The sequence below is a fragment of the Gopherus flavomarginatus genome, chromosome 13, assembly GCF_025201925.1.
Source record: "Gopherus flavomarginatus isolate rGopFla2 chromosome 13, rGopFla2.mat.asm, whole genome shotgun sequence".
NCBI classification, from domain to species: domain Eukaryota; kingdom Metazoa; phylum Chordata; order Testudines; family Testudinidae; genus Gopherus; species Gopherus flavomarginatus.
Window position 1 is genome coordinate 23,448,715 of NC_066629.1, and position 19,497 is coordinate 23,468,211.

At 52.7% G+C, this 19,497-nt stretch overlaps 2 long non-coding RNA genes across 5 annotated transcripts; one reads left to right on the forward strand and one right to left on the reverse strand.

Moving 5' to 3' along the window:
- Positions 1 to 53: 53 nt before the first annotated feature.
- On the forward strand, positions 54 to 18,923 carry LOC127033590 (uncharacterized). 4 transcript variants are annotated; one of them, XR_007769132.1, is made up of 4 exons: positions 54 to 173; positions 10,914 to 11,308; positions 15,747 to 16,092; positions 18,895 to 18,923. It is a non-coding gene; the product is annotated as an uncharacterized LOC127033590 (long non-coding RNA). The 4 variants fall into 4 exon arrangements; XR_007769130.1 differs by lacking the exon at positions 10,914 to 11,308 and adding an exon at positions 14,108 to 14,502; XR_007769131.1 differs by lacking the exons at positions 54 to 173; positions 10,914 to 11,308 and adding an exon at positions 13,494 to 14,532 and having other exon boundaries at positions 15,777 to 16,092.
- Positions 1,747 to 18,973, reverse strand: LOC127033591 (uncharacterized). Its single transcript, XR_007769133.1, has 7 exons — positions 18,893 to 18,973; positions 17,599 to 17,647; positions 15,098 to 15,490; positions 11,902 to 12,007; positions 5,520 to 5,625; positions 2,324 to 2,429; positions 1,747 to 1,946 (listed from the first exon to the last, which is right to left on the reverse strand). It is a non-coding gene; the product is annotated as an uncharacterized LOC127033591 (long non-coding RNA).
- Between the last annotated feature and the right edge of the window lie 524 nt (positions 18,974 to 19,497).

Genomic DNA, 19,497 nt, shown 5'->3' on the forward strand with positions numbered 1-19,497 from the left:
CTGAGGGAATGGAGGTTTCTCCTTTTCAGGGCTCTTGGCAAGGGCCCATTGAAATGCCCCTGGCTTAAGGACCACCCTGTAAGGAGGGTTTGGGTCTCTTTCGCCATGCTTATGAAGCCACAGGTCACTTTGACAGGCCAGGCAAAAGCACCGTCCTGTAACTAGGGGGTAAGGTCTTAGCCTTCTCGCTCTTAAACTAGGACAGCCTCTTTGTGCCTGTGGCTCAGTGACCCCCCTTTAAGAAGGGTTGCGGTTCCAGTTCTGTTAGTCGCAGACAATTCCCCGAGAATGATTTCTATTTGGCTTTTTTGGGCTTTGACCTGAAATCTTATTAGTGACCCGTGTATTTCTTCTCCGGGTCACATGTAACCCGGTGTGGCGAAGGGGCGGCTGTAAGGGGACGATGGAGGCCGTGAAAAATTCGACCTTCTTTCCCAGAGAGCCAACAAATCGGCCCAAGTTCCCTATTTCACAAAGTCTGGAACTGAACAGGTGAGGAAGCGGGCTCCTTTCAGAGCCTCACTTCCATGCAATCCTTCCTCGTCTCCTCTTGCCCTGCCCAATTTACACTGCCCAATCAACCTCAGCTTTGAGCCCGTGTTTGATTCGGCACAAGAAAGACGTTGCTGGACGTAGCGTTTGTTAATGGTACAGCTTCGGAGAGCTCTGTGTCCGAATTCCAGGCCTTTTGTTCCTTTGGTGACAGACCGAGGCTATTCCCAGGGCTATGTTTGAAGTGATTGCTGTGGCTGTCCTTTTGGAAATGTGCTGATCCTCAGCTGGTGTAGGTACTTGGCGTGGTATTCAGAGCTTGCACGTGGGTGCACCTAATCCTACTAACAGGACTGTCTTTTGGTCAAGGTCAGGGGGGCACAAAGTTGACATTTTCTTGGTGGGGTAGGAAGGTAAGTCGGGAAGGGTGTTGCCGAGGGATGGAGGATTTAATGGTAATGGGAGACTCAGGGGGACTTCTCCCTTACCTGTTCATTGCCAGATCTTTTCACACTGGGGACTTGCCCCCCCTTCTTTAAAGGAGGACTATTTTCCTAAAGAAAGGGTGACCGCCCTGTACTCAGGGATCGGGTCTCTCTCCCTTTTCTCCTCTCTGCCTTGGCCCTTTTAATGCCAAAGGCCCTGGCTGGGCAAAGAGAGCCCCCTCTACCGAGGGATTGGAGGTCTCTCCTTCTCCGCCCTCTTGGCTACGGCCCCCTGTGATGCCCTTGGCTTAAGGACCACCCTGTGAGGAGGGTTTGGGTCTCCTTCGCCACGCTTACGTAGCCACAGGTCACTTTGACATGCCAGGCAAAGGGACTGCCCTGTAACCAGGGTGTAAGGTCTTAGCCCTCTCGTTCTTCGACTAGGAGAGCCTCTTTGTGCCTGTGGCTGAGTGACCCCCCTTTAAGAAGGGTCGAGGTCTCTCTGGCTTTCTACCATTGAGAACCTAGCCTTTAATATGCCCTGTGCCACTGACCTCTCCCTGTAAGAAGGGTGCAGGTCTCCCCTTTCTAGCTCGTCTTAGGCCGCTGGCACTTGCTGGGGGAAGGGACCACCCTCTACTGAGGGAATGGAGGTCCCTCCTTTTCAGCGCTCTTGGCAAGGGCCCATTGTGATGCGCCTGGCTTAAGGATCGCCCTGTAAGGAGGGTTTGGGTCTCCTTCCCCACCCTTATTTAGCCACCTGTCACTTTGACACGCTAGGCAAAAGGACCGCTCTGTAACTAGGGCCTAAGGTCTTATCCTTCTCATTCTTAAACTAGGAGATCCCCTTTGTGCCTCTGGCTGAGTGACCCCCCTTTAAGAAGGGTTGAGGTTCTACTTCGGTTAGTCACCGTAAATGGCACTAGAATGATTTCTACTTGGCTCTTCTGGGTTCTGAAGTGAAATCTGATTTGCGTCCCATGGATTTCCTCTCCGGGAAACATGGAACCAGGTGTGGCGAAGGGGCGGCTGTAAGGGGATGGTGGAGGCCGTGAAAAATTCAACCCTTTCCTCAAAAAAGCCTAGAAATCACCAAAGTCCAAAGTGAGCTCCCTCTAACTAGGCTGCAGGTATTTCTCTCACTTTCCCAAGATTACACTCCTCTTTGAAAGCTGGTTCTAGAAAGCAGCCTCTTGAGAGAGTTAAGGGTCTGCCCTTGTAGCTGCCCTGTGCCCGTGGCCTCCTCACGCTCTCAGCCAAGTCAAAGCCCAGCGCACTCTGCATCCAGATGGCCCTGAGTTCGGCTGCAAGCTCTCCTGCCTTCTGCTACGGATTGCTGCCGAAGCCTAGGAATTGGGGTAATTTCAAGGAGGGGCGAGGACCTTGTCCACTTAATCTGAATTGACCTTGCAATCGTGGTATCCACTGAGTCCGCTTCACCTCTCTCTCTTTCTCTCTCCTTCTAGCAACTCAAAGCACAAAATGAAGACGACGACAGAAGCACCAAAGAAGCTGCAGGAAAAGAGAAGCAAAGGCCAGTCAAAAACCACGCATACGTTACACACATGGCCCTCCCTATGGCACTTACACTTGTCCGCCTAGGCTTTATCCCCCTGGAGGGCCCAGGGGAAAGGACCTCTCCGTAAACGGAGATCAAGGTCCGCTCCTCGCCAAGAGAAATGCTTTATGGGCCCATTCCGCACCTGCGGCTGAGTGACCCCCCTTTAAGAAGGGTTGAGGTCTCTGTGCATTTCAGCTCTTCAGGGCTTAGCCTTTAACATGCCCTGTGCCACTGACCTCTCCCTGTAAGAAGGGTGCGGGTCTCTCCTTTCTAGCTTGTCTTGGGCCGCTGGCACTTCCCGGGCAAAGAGACCACCCTCTGCTGAGGGAATGGAGGTCCCTCCTTTTCTCCGCTCTTGGCAATGGCCCATTGTGATGCGCCTGGCTTAAGGACCACCCTGTAAGGAGGGTCTGGGTATCCTTCCCCACCCTTATTGAGCCACAGGTCACTTTGACACGCCAGGCAAAAGGACCGTCCTGTAACCAGGGCCTAAGGTTTTATCCCTCTCATTCTTAAACTAGCAGAACCCCTTTGTGCCTCTGGCTGAGTGACCCCCCCTTTAAGAAGGGTCGAGGTTTCTCGGGCTTTCTACTGTTTTAGGACCTAGCCTTTAAAATGCCCTGTGCCAATGACCTTTCCCTGTAAGAAGGGTGCAGGTCTCCCCTTTCTAGCTTGTCTTGGGCCACTGACACTTGTTGGGCAAAGAGACCACCCTCTACTGAGGGAATGGAGGTCCCTCCTTTTCCGCGCTCTTGGCAATGGCCCATTGAAATGCCATTGGCTTAAGGACCACTCTGTAAGGAGGGTTTGGGTCTCTTTCGCCATGCTTATGAAGCCACAGGTCAATTTGACAGGCCAGGCAAAAGGAACGCCCTGTAACTAAGGGGTAAGTCTTAGACTTCTCGTTCTTAAATTAGGACAGCCTCTTTGTGCCTGTGGCTGAGTGACCCCCCTTTAAGAAGGGTTGCGGTTCCAGTTCTGTTAGTCGCAGACAATTCCCCGAGAATGATTTCTATTTGGCTTTTTTGGGCTTTGACCTGAAATCTTATTAGTGACCCGTGTATTTCTTCTCCGGGTCACATGGAACCCGGTGTGGCGAAGGGGCGGCTGTAAGGGGACGGTGGAGGCCGTGAAAAATTCGACCCTTCTTTCCCAGAGAGCCAACAAATCGGCCCAAGTTCCCTATTTCACAAAGTCTGGAACTGAACAGGTGAGGAAGCGGGCTCCTTTCAGAGCCTCACTTCCATTCAATCCTTCCTCATCTCCTCTTGCCCTGCCCAATTTACACTGCCCAATCAACCTCAGCTTTGAGCCCGTGTTTGATTCGGCACAAGAAAGACGTTGCTGGACGTAGCGTTTGTTAATGGTACAGCTTCGGAGAGCTCTGTGTCCGAATTCCAGGCCTTTTGTTCCTTTGGTGACAGACTGAGGCTATTCCCAGGGCTATGTTTGAAGTGATTGCTGTGGCTGTCCTTTTGGAAATGTGCTGATCCTCAGCTGGTGTAGGTACTTGGCGTGGTATTCAGAGCTTGCACGTGGGTGCACCTAATCCTACTAACAGGACTGTCTTTTGGTCAAGGTCAGGGGGGCACAAAGTTGACATTTTCTTGGTGGGGTAGGAAGGTAAGTCGGGAAGGGTGTTGCCGAGGGATGGAGGATTTAATGGTAATGGGAGACTCAGGGGGACTTCTCCCTTACCTGTTCATTGCCAGATCTTTTCACACTGGGGACTTGCCCCCCCTTCTTTAAAGGAGGACTATTTTCCTAAAGAAAGGGTGACCGCCCTGTACTCAGGGATCGGGTCTCTCTCCCTTTTCTCCTCTCTGCCTTGGCCCTTTTAATGCCAAAGGCCCTGGCTGGGCAAAGAGAGCCCCCTCTACCGAGGGATTGGAGGTCTCTCCTTCTCCGCCCTCTTGGCTACGGCCCCCTGTGATGCCCTTGGCTTAAGGACCACCCTGTGAGGAGGGTTTGGGTCTCCTTCGCCACGCTTACGTAGCCACAGGTCACTTTGACATGCCAGGCAAAGGGACTGCCCTGTAACCAGGGTGTAAGGTCTTAGCCCTCTCGTTCTTCGACTAGGAGAGCCTCTTTGTGCCTGTGGCTGAGTGACCCCCCTTTAAGAAGGGTCGAGGTCTCTCTGGCTTTCTACCATTGAGAACCTAGCCTTTAATATGCCCTGTGCCACTGACCTCTCCCTGTAAGAAGGGTGCAGGTCTCCCCTTTCTAGCTCGTCTTAGGCCGCTGGCACTTGCTGGGGGAAGGGACCACCCTCTACTGAGGGAATGGAGGTCCCTCCTTTTCAGCGCTCTTGGCAAGGGCCCATTGTGATGCGCCTGGCTTAAGGACCGCCCTGTAAGGAGGGTTTGGGTCTCCTTCCCCACCCTTATTTAGCCACCTGTCACTTTGACACGCTAGGCAAAAGGACCGCTCTGTAACCAGGGCCTAAGGTCTTATCCTTCTCATTCTTAAACTAGGAGGTCCCCTTTGTGCCTCTGGCTGAGTGACCCCCCTTTAAGAAGGGTTGAGGTTCTACTTCGGTTAGTCACCGTAAATGGCACTAGAATGATTTCTACTTGGCTCTTCTGGGTTCTGAAGTGAAATCTGATTTGCGTCCCATGGATTTCCTCTCCGGGAAACATGGAACCAGGTGTGGCGAAGGGGCGGCTGTAAGGGGATGGTGGAGGCCGTGAAAAATTCAACCCTTTCCTCAAAAAAGCCTAGAAATCACCAAAGTCCAAAGTGAGCTCCCTCTAACTAGGGTGCAGGTTTTTCTCTCACTTTCCCAAGATTACACTCCCCTTTGAAAGCTAGTTCTAGAAAGCAGCCTCTTGAGAGAGTTAAGGGTCTGCCCTTGTAGCTGCCCTGTGCCCGTGGCCTCCTCACGCTCTCAGCCAAGTCAAAGCCCAGCGCACTCTGCATCCAGATGGCCCTGAGTTCGGCTGCAAGCTCTCCTGCCTTCTGCTACGGATTGCTGCCGAAGCCTAGGTATTGGGGTAATTTCAAGGAGGGGCGAGGACCTTGTCCACTTAATCTGAATTGACCTTGCAATCGTGGTATCCACTGAGTCCGCTTCACCTCTCTCTCTTTCTCTCTCCTTCTAGCAACTCAAAGCACAAAATGAAGACGACGACAGAAGCACCAAAGAAGCTGCAGGAAAAGAGAAGCAAAGGCCAGTCAAAAACCACGCATACGTTACACACATGGCCCTCCCTATGGCACTTACACTTGTCCGCCTAGGCTTTATCCCCCTGGAGGGCCCAGGGGAAAGGACCTCTCCGTAAACGGAGATCAAGGTCCGCTCCTCGCCAAGAGAAATGCTTTATGGGCCCATTCCGCACCTGCGGCTGAGTGACCCCCCTTTAAGAAGGGTTGAGGTCTCTGTGCATTTCAGCTCTTCAGGGCTTAGCCTTTAACATGCCCTGTGCCACTGACCTCTCCCTGTAAGAAGGGTGCGGGTCTCTCCTTTCTAGCTTGTCTTGGGCCGCTGGCACTTCCCGGGCAAAGAGACCACCCTCTGCTGAGGGAATGGAGGTCCCTCCTTTTCTCCGCTCTTGGCAATGGCCCATTGTGATGCGCCTGGCTTAAGGACCACCCTGTAAGGAGGGTCTGGGTATCCTTCCCCACCCTTATTGAGCCACAGGTCACTTTGACACGCCAGGCAAAAGGACCGTCCTGTAACCAGGGCCTAAGGTTTTATCCCTCTCATTCTTAAACTAGCAGAACCCCTTTGTGCCTCTGGCTGAGTGACCCCCCTTTAAGAAGGGTCGAGGTTTCTCGGGCTTTCTACTGTTTTAGGACCTAGCCTTTAAAATGCCCTGTGCCAATGACCTTTCCCTGTAAGAAGGGTGCAGGTCTCCCCTTTCTAGCTTGTCTTGGGCCACTGACACTTGTTGGGCAAAGAGACCACCCTCTACTGAGGGAATGGAGGTCCCTCCTTTTCCGCGCTCTTGGCAATGGCCCATTGAAATGCCCCTGGCTTAAGGACCACCCTGTAAGGAGGGTTTGGGTCTCTTTCGCCATGCTTATGAAGCCACAGGTCAATTTGACAGGCCAGGCAAAAGGAACGCCCTGTAACTAAGGGGTAAGTCTTAGACTTCTCGTTCTTAAATTAGGACAGCCTCTTTGTGCCTGTGGCTGAGTGACCCCCCATTAAGAAGGGTTGCGGTTCCAGTTCTGTTAGTTGCAGACAATTCCCCGAGAATGATTTCTATTTGGCTTTTTTGGGCTTTGACCTGAAATCTTATTAGTGACCCGTGTATTTCTTCTCCGGGTCACATGTAACCCGGTGTGGCGAAGGGGCGGCTGTAAGGGGACGGTGGAGGCCGTGAAAAATTCGACCCTTCTTTCCCAGAGAGCCAACAAATCGGCCCAAGTTCCCTATTTCACAAAGTCTGGAACTGAACAGGTGAGGAAGCGGGCTCCTTTCAGAGCCTCACTTCCATTCAATCCTTCCTCGTCTCCTCTTGCCCTGCCCAATTTACACTGCCCAATCAACCTCAGCTTTGAGCCCGTGTTTGATTCGGCACAAGAAAGACGTTGCTGGACGTAGCGTTTGTTAATGGTACAGCTTCGGAGAGCTCTGTGTCCGAATTCCAGGCCTTTTGTTCCTTTGGTGACAGACTGAGGCTATTCCCAGGGCTATGTTTGAAGTGATTGCTGTGGCTGTCCTTTTGGAAATGTGCTGATCCTCAGCTGGTGTAGGTACTTGGCGTGGTATTCAGAGCTTGCACGTGGGTGCACCTAATCCTACTAACAGGACTGTCTTTTGGTCAAGGTCAGGGGGGCACAAAGTTGACATTTTCTTGGTGGGGTAGGAAGGTAAGTCGGGAAGGGTGTTGCCGAGGGATGGAGGATTTAATGGTAATGGGAGACTCAGGGGGACTTCTCCCTTACCTGTTCATTGCCAGATCTTTTCACACTGGGGACTTGCCCCCCCCTTCTTTAAAGGAGGACTATTTTCCTAAAGAAAGGGTGACCGCCCTGTACTCAGGGATCGGGTCTCTCTCCCTTTTCTCCTCTCTGCCTTGGCCCTTTTAATGCCAAAGGCCCTGGCTGGGCAAAGAGAGCCCCCTCTACCGAGGGATTGGAGGTCTCTCCTTCTCCGCCCTCTTGGCTACGGCCCCCTGTGATGCCCTTGGCTTAAGGACCACCCTGTGAGGAGGGTTTGGGTCTCCTTCGCCACGCTTACGTAGCCACAGGTCACTTTGACATGCCAGGCAAAGGGACTGCCCTGTAACCAGGGTGTAAGGTCTTAGCCCTCTCGTTCTTCGACTAGGAGAGCCTCTTTGTGCCTGTGGCTGAGTGACCCCCCTTTAAGAAGGGTCGAGGTCTCTCTGGCTTTCTACCATTGAGAACCTAGCCTTTAATATGCCCTGTGCCACTGACCTCTCCCTGTAAGAAGGGTGCAGGTCTCCCCTTTCTAGCTCGTCTTAGGCCGCTGGCACTTGCTGGGGAAGGGACCACCCTCTACTGAGGGAATGGAGGTCCCTCCTTTTCAGCGCTCTTGGCAAGGGCCCATTGTGATGCGCCTGGCTTAAGGACCGCCCTGTAAGGAGGGTTTGGGTCTCCTTCCCCACCCTTATTTAGCCACCTGTCACGCCAGGCAAAAGGACCGCTCTGTAACCAGGGCCTAAGGTCTTATCCTTCTCATTCTTAAACTAGGAGATCCCCTTTGTGCCTCTGGCTGAGTGACCCCCCTTTAAGAAGGGTTGAGGTTCTACTTCGGTTAGTCACCGTAAATGGCACTAGAATGATTTCTACTTGGCTCTTCTGGGTTCTGAAGTGAAATCTGATTTGCGTCCCATGGATTTCCTCTCCGGGAAACATGGAACCAGGTGTGGCGAAGGGGCGGCTGTAAGGGGATGGTGGAGGCCGTGAAAAATTCAACCCTTTCCTCAAAAAAGCCTAGAAATCACCAAAGTCCAAAGTGAGCTCCCTCTAACTAGGGTGCAGGTTTTTCTCTCACTTTCCCAAGATTACACTCCCCTTTGAAAGCTGGTTCTAGAAAGCAGCCTCTTGAGAGAGTTAAGGGTCTGCCCTTGTAGCTGCCCTGTGCCCGTGGCCTCCTCACGCTCTCAGCCAAGTCAAAGCCCAGCGCACTCTGCATCCAGATGGCCCTGAGTTCGGCTGCAAGCTCTCCTGCCTTCTGCTACGGATTGCTGCCGAAGCCTAGGAATTGGGGTAATTTCAAGGAGGGGCGAGGACCTTGTCCACTTAATCTGAATTGACCTTGCAATCGTGGTATCCACTGAGTCCCCTTCACCTCTCTCTCTTTCTCTCTCCTTCTAGCAACTCAAAGCACAAAATGAAGACGACGACAGAAGCAACAAAGAAGCTGCAGGAAAAGCGAAGCAAAGGCCAGTCAAAAACCACGCATACGTTACACACATGGCCCCCCTATGGCACTTACACTTGTCCGCCAAGGCTTTATCCCCCTGGAGGGCCCAGGGGAAAGGACCTCTCCGTAAACGGAGATCAAGGTCCGCTCCTCGCCAAGAGAAATGCTTTATGGGCCCATTCCGCACCTGCGGCTGAGTGACCCCCCTTTAAGAAGGGTTGAGGTCTCTGTGCATTTCAGCTCTTCAGGGCTTAGCCTTTAACATGCCCTGTGCCACTGACCTCTCCCTGTAAGAAGGGTGCGGGTCTCTCCTTTCTAGCTTGTCTTGGGCCGCTGGCACTTCCCGGGCAAAGAGACCACCCTCTGCTGAGGGAATGGAGGTCCCTCCTTTTCTCCGCTCTTGGCAATGGCCCATTGTGATGCGCCTGGCTTAAGGACCACCCTGTAAGGAGGGTCTGGGTATCCTTCCCCACCCTTATTGAGCCACAGGTCACTTTGACACGCCAGGCAAAAGGACCGTCCTGTAACCAGGGCCTAAGGTTTTATCCCTCTCATTCTTAAACTAGCAGAACCCCTTTGTGCCTCTGGCTGAGTGACCCCCCTTTAAGAAGGGTCGAGGTTTCTCGAGCTTTCTACTGTTTTAGGACCTAGCCTTTAAAATGCCCTGTGCCAATGACCTTTCCCTGTAAGAAGGGTGCAGGTCTCCCCTTTCTAGCTTGTCTTGGGCCACTGACACTTGTTGGGCAAAGAGACCACCCTCTACTGAGGGAATGGAGGTCCCTCCTTTTCCGCGCTCTTGGCAATGGCCCATTGAAATGCCCATTGGCTTAAGGACCACCTCTGTAAGGAGGGTTTGGGTCTCTTTCGCCATGCTTATGAAGCCACAGGTCAATTTGACAGGCCAGGCAAAAGGAACGCCCTGTAACTAAGGGGTAAGTCTTAGACTTCTCGTTCTTAAATTAGGACAGCCTCTTTGTGCCTGTGGCTGAGTGACCCCCCTTTAAGAAGGGTTGCGGTTCCAGTTCTGTTAGTCGCAGACAATTCCCCGAGAATGATTTCTATTTGGCTTTTTTGGGCTTTGACCTGAAATCTTATTAGTGACCCGTGTATTTCTTCTCCGGGTCACATGGAACCCGGTGTGGCGAAGGGGCGGCTGTAAGGGGACGGTGGAGGCCGTGAAAAATTCGACCCTTCTTTCCCAGAGAGCCAACAAATCGGCCCAAGTTCCCTATTTCACAAAGTCTGGAACTGAACAGGTGAGGAAGCGGGCTCCTTTCAGAGCCTCACTTCCATTCAATCCTTCCTCAGTCTCCTCTTGCCTGCCCAATTTACACTGCCCAATCAACCTCAGCTTTGAGCCCGTGTTTGATTCGGCACAAGAAAGACGTTGCTGGACGTAGCGTTTGTTAATGGTACAGCTTCGGAGAGCTCTGTGTCCGAATTCCAGGCCTTTTGTTCCTTTGGTGACAGACTGAGGCTATTCCCAGGGCTATGTTTGAAGTGATTGCTGTGGCTGTCCTTTTGGAAATGTGCTGATCCTCAGCTGGTGTAGGTACTTGGCGTGGTATTCAGAGCTTGCACGTGGGTGCACCTAATCCTACTAACAGGACTGTCTTTTGGTCAAGGTCAGGGGGGCACAAAGTTGACATTTTCTTGGTGGGGTAGGAAGGTAAGTCGGGAAGGGTGTTGCCGAGGGATGGAGGATTTAATGGTAATGGGAGACTCAGGGGGACTTCTCCCTTACCTGTTCATTGCCAGATCTTTTCACACTGGGGACTTGCCCCCCCTTCTTTAAAGGAGGACTATTTTCCTAAAGAAAGGGTGACCGCCCTGTACTCAGGGATCGGGTCTCTCTCCCTTTTCTCCTCTCTGCCTTGGCCCTTTTAATGCCAAAGGCCCTGGCTGGGCAAAGAGAGCCCCCTCTACCGAGGGATTGGAGGTCTCTCCTTCTCCGCCCTCTTGGCTACGGCCCCCTGTGATGCCCTTGGCTTAAGGACCACCCTGTGAGGAGGGTTTGGGTCTCCTTCGCCACGCTTACGTAGCCACAGGTCACTTTGACATGCCAGGCAAAGGGACTGCCCTGTAACCAGGGTGTAAGGTCTTAGCCCTCTCGTTCTTCGACTAGGAGAGCCTCTTTGTGCCTGTGGCTGAGTGACCCCCCTTTAAGAAGGGTCGAGGTCTCTCTGGCTTTCTACCATTGAGAACCTAGCCTTTAATATGCCCTGTGCCACTGACCTCTCCCTGTAAGAAGGGTGCAGGTCTCCCCTTTCTAGCTCGTCTTAGGCCGCTGGCACTTGCTGGGGGAAGGGACCACCCTCTACTGAGGGAATGGAGGTCCCTCCTTTTCAGCGCTCTTGGCAAGGGCCCATTGTGATGCGCCTGGCTTAAGGACCGCCCTGTAAGGAGGGTTTGGGTCTCCTTCCCCACCCTTATTTAGCCACCTGTCACTTTGACACGCTAGGCAAAAGGACCGCTCTGTAACCAGGGCCTAAGGTCTTATCCTTCTCATTCTTAAACTAGGAGGTCCCCTTTGTGCCTCTGGCTGAGTGACCCCCCTTTAAGAAGGGTTGAGGTTCTACTTCGGTAGTCACCGTAAATGGCACTAGAATGATTTCTACTTGGCTCTTCTGGGTTCTGAAGTGAAATCTGATTTGCGTCCCATGGATTTCCTCTCCGGGAAACATGGAACCAGGTGTGGCGAAGGGGCGGCTGTAAGGGGATGGTGGAGGCCGTGAAAAATTCAACCCTTTCCTCAAAAAAGCCTAGAAATCACCAAAGTCCAAAGTGAGCTCCCTCTAACTAGGGTGCAGGTTTTTCTCTCACTTTCCCAAGATTACACTCCCCTTTGAAAGCTAGTTCTAGAAAGCAGCCTCTTGAGAGAGTTAAGGGTCTGCCCTTGTAGCTGCCCTGTGCCCGTGGCCTCCTCACGCTCTCAGCCAAGTCAAAGCCCAGCGCACTCTGCATCCAGATGGCCCTGAGTTCGGCTGCAAGCTCTCCTGCCTTCTGCTACGGATTGCTGCCGAAGCCTAGGTATTGGGGTAATTTCAAGGAGGGGCGAGGACCTTGTCCACTTAATCTGAATTGACCTTGCAATCGTGGTATCCACTGAGTCCGCTTCACCTCTCTCTCTTTCTCTCTCCTTCTAGCAACTCAAAGCACAAAATGAAGACGACGACAGAAGCACCAAAGAAGCTGCAGGAAAAGAGAAGCAAAGGCCAGTCAAAAACCACGCATACGTTACACACATGGCCCTCCCTATGGCACTTACACTTGTCCGCCTAGGCTTTATCCCCCTGGAGGGCCCAGGGGAAAGGACCTCTCCGTAAACGGAGATCAAGGTCCGCTCCTCGCCAAGAGAAATGCTTTATGGGCCCATTCCGCACCTGCGGCTGAGTGACCCCCCTTTAAGAAGGGTTGAGGTCTCTGTGCATTTCAGCTCTTCAGGGCTTAGCCTTTAACATGCCCTGTGCCACTGACCTCTCCCTGTAAGAAGGGTGCGGGTCTCTCCTTTCTAGCTTGTCTTGGGCCGCTGGCACTTCCCGGGCAAAGAGACCACCCTCTGCTGAGGGAATGGAGGTCCCTCCTTTTCTCCGCTCTTGGCAATGGCCCATTGTGATGCGCCTGGCTTAAGGACCACCCTGTAAGGAGGGTCTGGGTATCCTTCCCCACCCTTATTGAGCCACAGGTCACTTTGACACGCCAGGCAAAAGGACCGTCCTGTAACCAGGGCCTAAGGTTTTATCCCTCTCATTCTTAAACTAGCAGAACCCCTTTGTGCCTCTGGCTGAGTGACCCCCCTTTAAGAAGGGTCGAGGTTTCTCGAGCTTTCTACTGTTTTAGGACCTAGCCTTTAAAATGCCCTGTGCCAATGACCTCTCCCTGTAAGAAGGGTGCAGGTCTCCCCTTTCTAGCTTGTCTTGGGCCACTGACACTTGTTGGGCAAAGAGACCACCCTCTACTGAGGGAATGGAGGTCCCTCCTTTTCCGCGCTCTTGGCAATGGCCCATTGAAATGCCCCTGGCTTAAGGACCACCCTGTAAGGAGGGTTTGGGTCTCTTTCGCCATGCTTATGAAGCCACAGGTCAATTTGACAGGCCAGGCAAAAGGAACGCCCTGTAACTAAGGGGTAAGTCTTAGACTTCTCGTTCTTAAATTAGGACAGCCTCTTTGTGCCTGTGGCTGAGTGACCCCCCCTTTAAGAAGGGTTGCGGTTCCAGTTCTGTTAGTCGCAGACAATTCCCCGAGAATGATTTCTATTTGGCTTTTTGGGCTTTGACCTGAAATCTTATTAGTGACCCGTGTATTTCTTCTCCGGGTCACATGTGAACCCGGTGTGGCGAAGGGGCGGCTGTAAGGGGACGGTGGAGGCCGTGAAAAATTCGACCCTTCTTTCCCAGAGAGCCAACAAATCGGCCCAAGTTCCCTATTTCACAAAGTCTGGAACTGAACAGGTGAGGAAGCGGGCTCCTTTCAGAGCCTCACTTCCATTCAATCCTTCCTCGTCTCCTCTTGCCCTGCCCAATTTACACTGCCCAATCAACCTCAGCTTTGAGCCCGTGTTTGATTCGGCACAAGAAAGACGTTGCTGGACGTAGCGTTGTTAATGGTACAGCTTCGGAGAGCTCTGTGTCCGAATTCCAGGCCTTTTGTTCCTTTGGTGACAGACTGAGGCTATTCCCAGGGCTATGTTTGAAGTGATTGCTGTGGCTGTCCTTTTGGAAATGTGCTGATCCTCAGCTGGTGTAGGTACTTGGCGTGGTATTCAGAGCTTGCACGTGGGTGCACCTAATCCTACTAACAGGACTGTCTTTTGGTCAAGGTCAGGGGGGCACAAAGTTGACATTTTCTTGGTGGGGTAGGAAGGTAAGTCGGGAAGGGTGTTGCCGAGGGATGGAGGATTTAATGGTAATGGGAGACTCAGGGGGACTTCTCCCTTACCTGTTCATTGCCAGATCTTTTCACACTGGGGACTTGCCCCCCCTTCTTTAAAGGAGGACTATTTTCCTAAAGAAAGGGTGACCGCCCTGTACTCAGGGATCGGGTCTCTCTCCCTTTTCTCCTCTCTGCCTTGGCCCTTTTAATGCCAAAGGCCCTGGCTGGGCAAAGAGAGCCCCCTCTACCGAGGGATTGGAGGTCTCTCCTTCTCCGCCCTCTTGGCTACGGCCCCCTGTGATGCCCTTGGCTTAAGGACCACCCTGTGAGGAGGGTTTGGGTCTCCTTCGCCACGCTTACGTAGCCACAGGTCACTTTGACATGCCAGGCAAAGGGACTGCCCTGTAACCAGGGTGTAAGGTCTTAGCCCTCTCGTTCTTCGACTAGGAGAGCCTCTTTGTGCCTGTGGCTGAGTGACCCCCCTTTAAGAAGGGTCGAGGTCTCTCTGGCTTTCTACCATTGAGAACCTAGCCTTTAATATGCCCTGTGCCACTGACCTCTCCCTGTAAGAAGGGTGCAGGTCTCCCCTTTCTAGCTCGTCTTAGGCCGCTGGCACTTGCTGGGGGAAGGGACCACCCTCTACTGAGGGAATGGAGGTCCCTCCTTTTCAGCGCTCTTGGCAAGGGCCCATTGTGATGCGCCTGGCTTAAGGACCGCCCTGTAAGGAGGGTTTGGGTCTCCTTCCCCACCCTTATTTAGCCACCTGTCACTTTGACACGCTAGGCAAAAGGACCGCTCTGTAACCAGGGCCTAAGGTCTTATCCTTCTCATTCTTAAACTAGGAGGTCCCCTTTGTGCCTCTGGCTGAGTGACCCCCCTTTAAGAAGGGTTGAGGTTCTACTTCGGTTAGTCACCGTAAATGGCACTAGAATGATTTCTACTTGGCTCTTCTGGGTTCTGAAGTGAAATCTGATTTGCGTCCCATGGATTTCCTCTCCGGGAAACATGGAACCAGGTGTGGCGAAGGGGCGGCTGTAAGGGGATGGTGGAGGCCGTGAAAAATTCAACCCTTTCCTCAAAAAAGCCTAGAAATCACCAAAGTCCAAAGTGAGCTCCCTCTAACTAGGGTGCAGGTTTTTCTCTCACTTTCCCAAGATTACACTCCCCTTTGAAAGCTAGTTCTAGAAAGCAGCCTCTTGAGAGAGTTAAGGGTCTGCCCTTGTAGCTGCCCTGTGCCCGTGGCCTCCTCACGCTCTCAGCCAAGTCAAAGCCCAGCGCACTCTGCATCCAGATGGCCCTGAGTTCGGCTGCAAGCTCTCCTGCCTTCTGCTACGGATTGCTGCCGTAAGCCTAGGAATTGGGGTAATTTCAAGGAGGGGCGAGGACCTTGTCCACTTAATCTGAATTGACCTTGCAATCGTGGTATCCACTGAGTCCGCTTCACCTCTCTCTCTTTCTCTCTCCTTCTAGCAACTCAAAGCACAAAATGAAGACGACGACAGAAGCACCAAAGAAGCTGCAGGAAAAGAGAAGCAAAGGCCAGTCAAAAACCACGCATACGTTACACACATGGCCCTCCCTATGGCACTTACACTTGTCCGCCTAGGCTTTATCCCCCTGGAGGGCCCAGGGGAAAGGACCTCTCCGTAAACGGAGATCAAGGTCCGCTCCTCGCCAAGAGAAATGCTTTATGGGCCCATTCCGCACCTGCGGCTGAGTGACCCCCCTTTAAGAAGGGTTGAGGTCTCTGTGCATTTCAGCTCTTCAGGGCTTAGCCTTTAACATGCCCTGTGCCACTGACCTCTCCCTGTAAGAAGGGTGCGGGTCTCTCCTTTCTAGCTTGTCTTGGGCCGCTGGCACTTCCCGGGCAAAGAGACCACCCTCTGCTGAGGGAATGGAGGTCCCTCCTTTTCTCCGCTCTTGGCAATGGCCCATTGTGATGCGCCTGGCTTAAGGACCACCCTGTAAGGAGGGTCTGGGTATCCTTCCTCACCCAAATTGAGCCACAGGTCACTTTGACACGCCAGGCAAAAGGACCGTCCTGTAACCAGGGCCTAAGGTTTTATCCCTCTCATTCTTAAACTAGCAGAACCCCTTTGTGCCTCTGGCTGAGTGACCCCCCTTTAAGAAGGGTCGAGGTTTCTCGGGCTTTCTACTGTTTTAGGACCTAGCCTTTAAAATGCCCTGTGCCAATGACCTCTCCCTGTAAGAAGGGTGCAGGTCTCCCCTTTCTAGCTTGTCTTGGGCCACTGACACTTGTTGGGCAAAGAGACCACCCTCTACTGAGGGAATGGAGGTCCCTCCTTTTCCGCGCTCTTGGCAATGGCCCATTGAAATGCCCCTGGCTTAAGGACCACCCTGTAAGGAGGGTTTGGGTCTCTTTCGCCATGCTTATGAAGCCACAGGTCAATTTGACAGGCCAGGCAAAAGGAACGCCCTGTAACTAAGGGGTAAGTCTTAGACTTCTCGTTCTTAAATTAGGACAGCCTCTTTGTGCCTGTGGCTGAGTGACCCCCCTTTAAGAAGGGTTGCGGTTCCAGTTCTGTTAGTCGCAGACAATTCCCCGAGAATGATTTCTATTTGGCTTTTTTGGGCTTTGACCTGAAATCTTATTAGTGACCCGTGTATTTCTTCTCCGGGTCACATGTAACCCGGTGTGGCGAAGGGGCGGCTGTAAGGGGACGGTGGAGGCCGTGAAAAATTCGACCCTTCTTTCCCAGAGAGCCAACAAATCGGCCCAAGTTCCCTATTTCACAAAGTCTGGAACTGAACAGGTGAGGAAGCGGGCTCCTTTCAGAGCCTCACTTCCATTCAATCCTTCCTCGTCTCCTCTTGCCCTGCCCAATTTACACTGCCCAATCAACCTCAGCTTTGAGCCCGTGTTTGATTCGGCACAAGAAAGACGTTGCTGGACGTAGCGTTTGTTAATGGTACAGCTTCGGAGAGCTCTGTGTCCGAATTCCAGGCCTTTTGTTCCTTTGGTGACAGACTGAGGCTATTCCCAGGGCTATGTTTGAAGTGATTGCTGTGGCTGTCCTTTTGGAAATGTGCTGATCCTCAGCTGGTGTAGGTACTTGGCGTGGTATTCAGAGCTTGCACGTGGGTGCACCTAATCCTACTAACAGGACTGTCTTTTGGTCAAGGTCAGGGGGGCACAAAGTTGACATTTTCTTGGTGGGGTAGGAAGGTAAGTCGGGAAGGGTGTTGCCGAGGGATGGAGGATTTAATGGTAATGGGAGACTCAGGGGGACTTCTCCCTTACCTGTTCATTGCCAGATCTTTTCACACTGGGGACTTGCCCCCCCTTCTTTAAAGGAGGACTATTTTCCTAAAGAAAGGGTGACCGCCCTGTACTCAGGGATCGGGTCTCTCTCCCTTTTCTCCTCTCTGCCTTGGCCCTTTTAATGCCAAAGGCCCTGGCTGGGCAAAGAGAGCCCCCTCTACCGAGGGATTGGAGGTCTCTCCTTCTCCGCCCTCTTGGCTACGGCCCCCTGTGATGCCCTTGGCTTAAGGACCACCCTGTGAGGAGGGTTTGGGTCTCCTTCGCCACGCTTACGTAGCCACAGGTCACTTTGACATGCCAGGCAAAGGGACTGCCCTGTAACCAGGGTGTAAGGTCTTAGCCCTCTCGTTCTTCGACTAGGAGAGCCTCTTTGTGCCTGTGGCTGAGTGACCCCCCCTTTAAGAAGGGTCGAGGTCTCTCTGGCTTTCTACCATTGAGAACCTAGCCTTTAATATGCCCTGTGCCACTGACCTCTCCCTGTAAGAAGGGTGCAGGTCTCCCCTTTCTAGCTCGTCTTAGGCCGCTGGCACTTGCTGGGGGAAGGGACCACCCTCTACTGAGGGAATGGAGGTCCCTCCTTTTCAGCGCTCTTGGCAAGGGCCCATTGTGATGCGCCTGGCTTAAGGACCGCCCTGTAAGGAGGGTTTGGGTCTCCTTCCCCACCCTTATTTAGCCACCTGTCACTTTGACACGCTAGGCAAAAGGACCGCTCTGTAACCAGGGCCTAAGGTCTTATCCTTCTCATTCTTAAACTAGGAGGTCCCCTTTGTGCCTCTGGCTGAGTGACCCCCCTTTAAGAAGGGTTGAGGTTCTACTTCGGTTAGTCACCGTAAATGGCACTAGAATGATTTCTACTTGGCTCTTCTGGGTTCTGAAGTGAAATCTGATTTGCGTCCCATGGATTTTCCTCTCCGGGAAACATGGAACCAGGTGTGGCGAAGGGGCGGCTGTAAGGGGATGGTGGAGGCCGTGAAAAATTCAACCCTTTCCTCAAAAAAGCCTAGAAATCACCAAAGTCCAAAGTGAGCTCCCTCTAACTAGGGTGCAGGTTTTTTCTCTCACTTTCCCAAGATTACACTCCCCTTTGAAAGCTAGTTCTAGAAAGCAGCCTCTTGAGAGAGTTAAGGGTCTGCCCTTGTAGCTGCCCTGTGCCCGTGGCCTCCTCACGCTCTCAGCCAAGTCAAAGCCCAGCGCACTCTGCATCCAGATGGCCCTGAGTTCGGCTGCAAGCTCTCCTGCCTTCTGCTACGGATTGCTGCCGAAGCCTAGGAATTGGGGTAATTTCAAGGAGGGGCGAGGACCTTGTCCACTTAATCTGAATTGACCTTGCAATCGTGGTATCCACTGAGTCCGCTTCACCTCTCTCTCTTTCTCTCTCCTTCTAGCAACTCAAAGCACAAAATGAAGACGATGACAGAAGCACCAAAGAAGCTGCAGGAAAAGAGAAGCAAAGGCCAGTCAAAAACCACGCATACGTTACACACATGGCCCTCCCTATGGCACTTACACTTGTCCGCCTAGGCTTTATCCCCCTGGAGGGCCCAGGGGAAAGGACCTCTCCGTAAACGGAGATCAAGGTCCGCTCCTCGCCAAGAGAAATGCTTTATGGGCCCATTCCGCACCTGCGGCTGAGTGACCCCCCTTTAAGAAGGGTTGAGGTCTCTGTGCATTTCAGCTCTTCAGGGCTTAGCTTTTAACATGCCCTGTGCCACTGACCTCTCCCTGTAAGAAGGGTGCGGGTCTCTGCTTTCTAGCTTGTCTTGGGCCGCTGGCACTTCCCGGGCAAAGAGACCACCCTCTGCTGAGGGAATGGAGGTCCCTCCTTTTCTCCGCTCTTGGCAATGGCCCATTGTGATGCGCCTGGCTTAAGGACCACCCTGTAAGGAGAGTCTGGGTCTCCTTCCCCACCCTTATTGAGCCACAGGTCACTTTGACACGCCAGGCAAAAGGACCGTCCTGTAACCAGGGCCTAAGGTTTTATCCCTCTCATTCTTAAACTAGCAGAACCCCTTTGTGCCTCTGGCTGAGTGACCCCCCTTTAAGAAGGGTCGAGGTTTCTCGGGCTTTCTACTGTTTTAGGACCTAGCCTTTAAAATGCCCTGTGCCAATGACCTCTCCCTGTAAGAAGGGTGCAGGTCTCCCCTTTCTAGCTTGTCTTGGGCCACTGACACTTGTTGGGCAAAGAGACCACCCTCTACTGAGGGAATGGAGGTCCCTCCTTTTCCGCGCTCTTGGCAATGGCCCATTGAAATGCCCCTGGCTTAAGGACCACCCTGTAAGGAGGGTTTGGGTCTCTTTCGCCATGCTTATGAAGCCACAGGTCAATTTGACAGGCCAGGCAAAAGGAACGCCCTGTAACTAAGGGGTAAGTCTTAGACTTCTCGTTCTTAAACTAGGACAGCCTCTTTGTGCCTGTGGCTGAGTGACCCCCCCTTTAAGAAGGGTTGCGGTTCCAGTTCTGTTAGTCGCAGACAATTCCCCGAGAATGATTTCTATTTGGCTTTTTTGGGCTTTGACCTGAAATCTT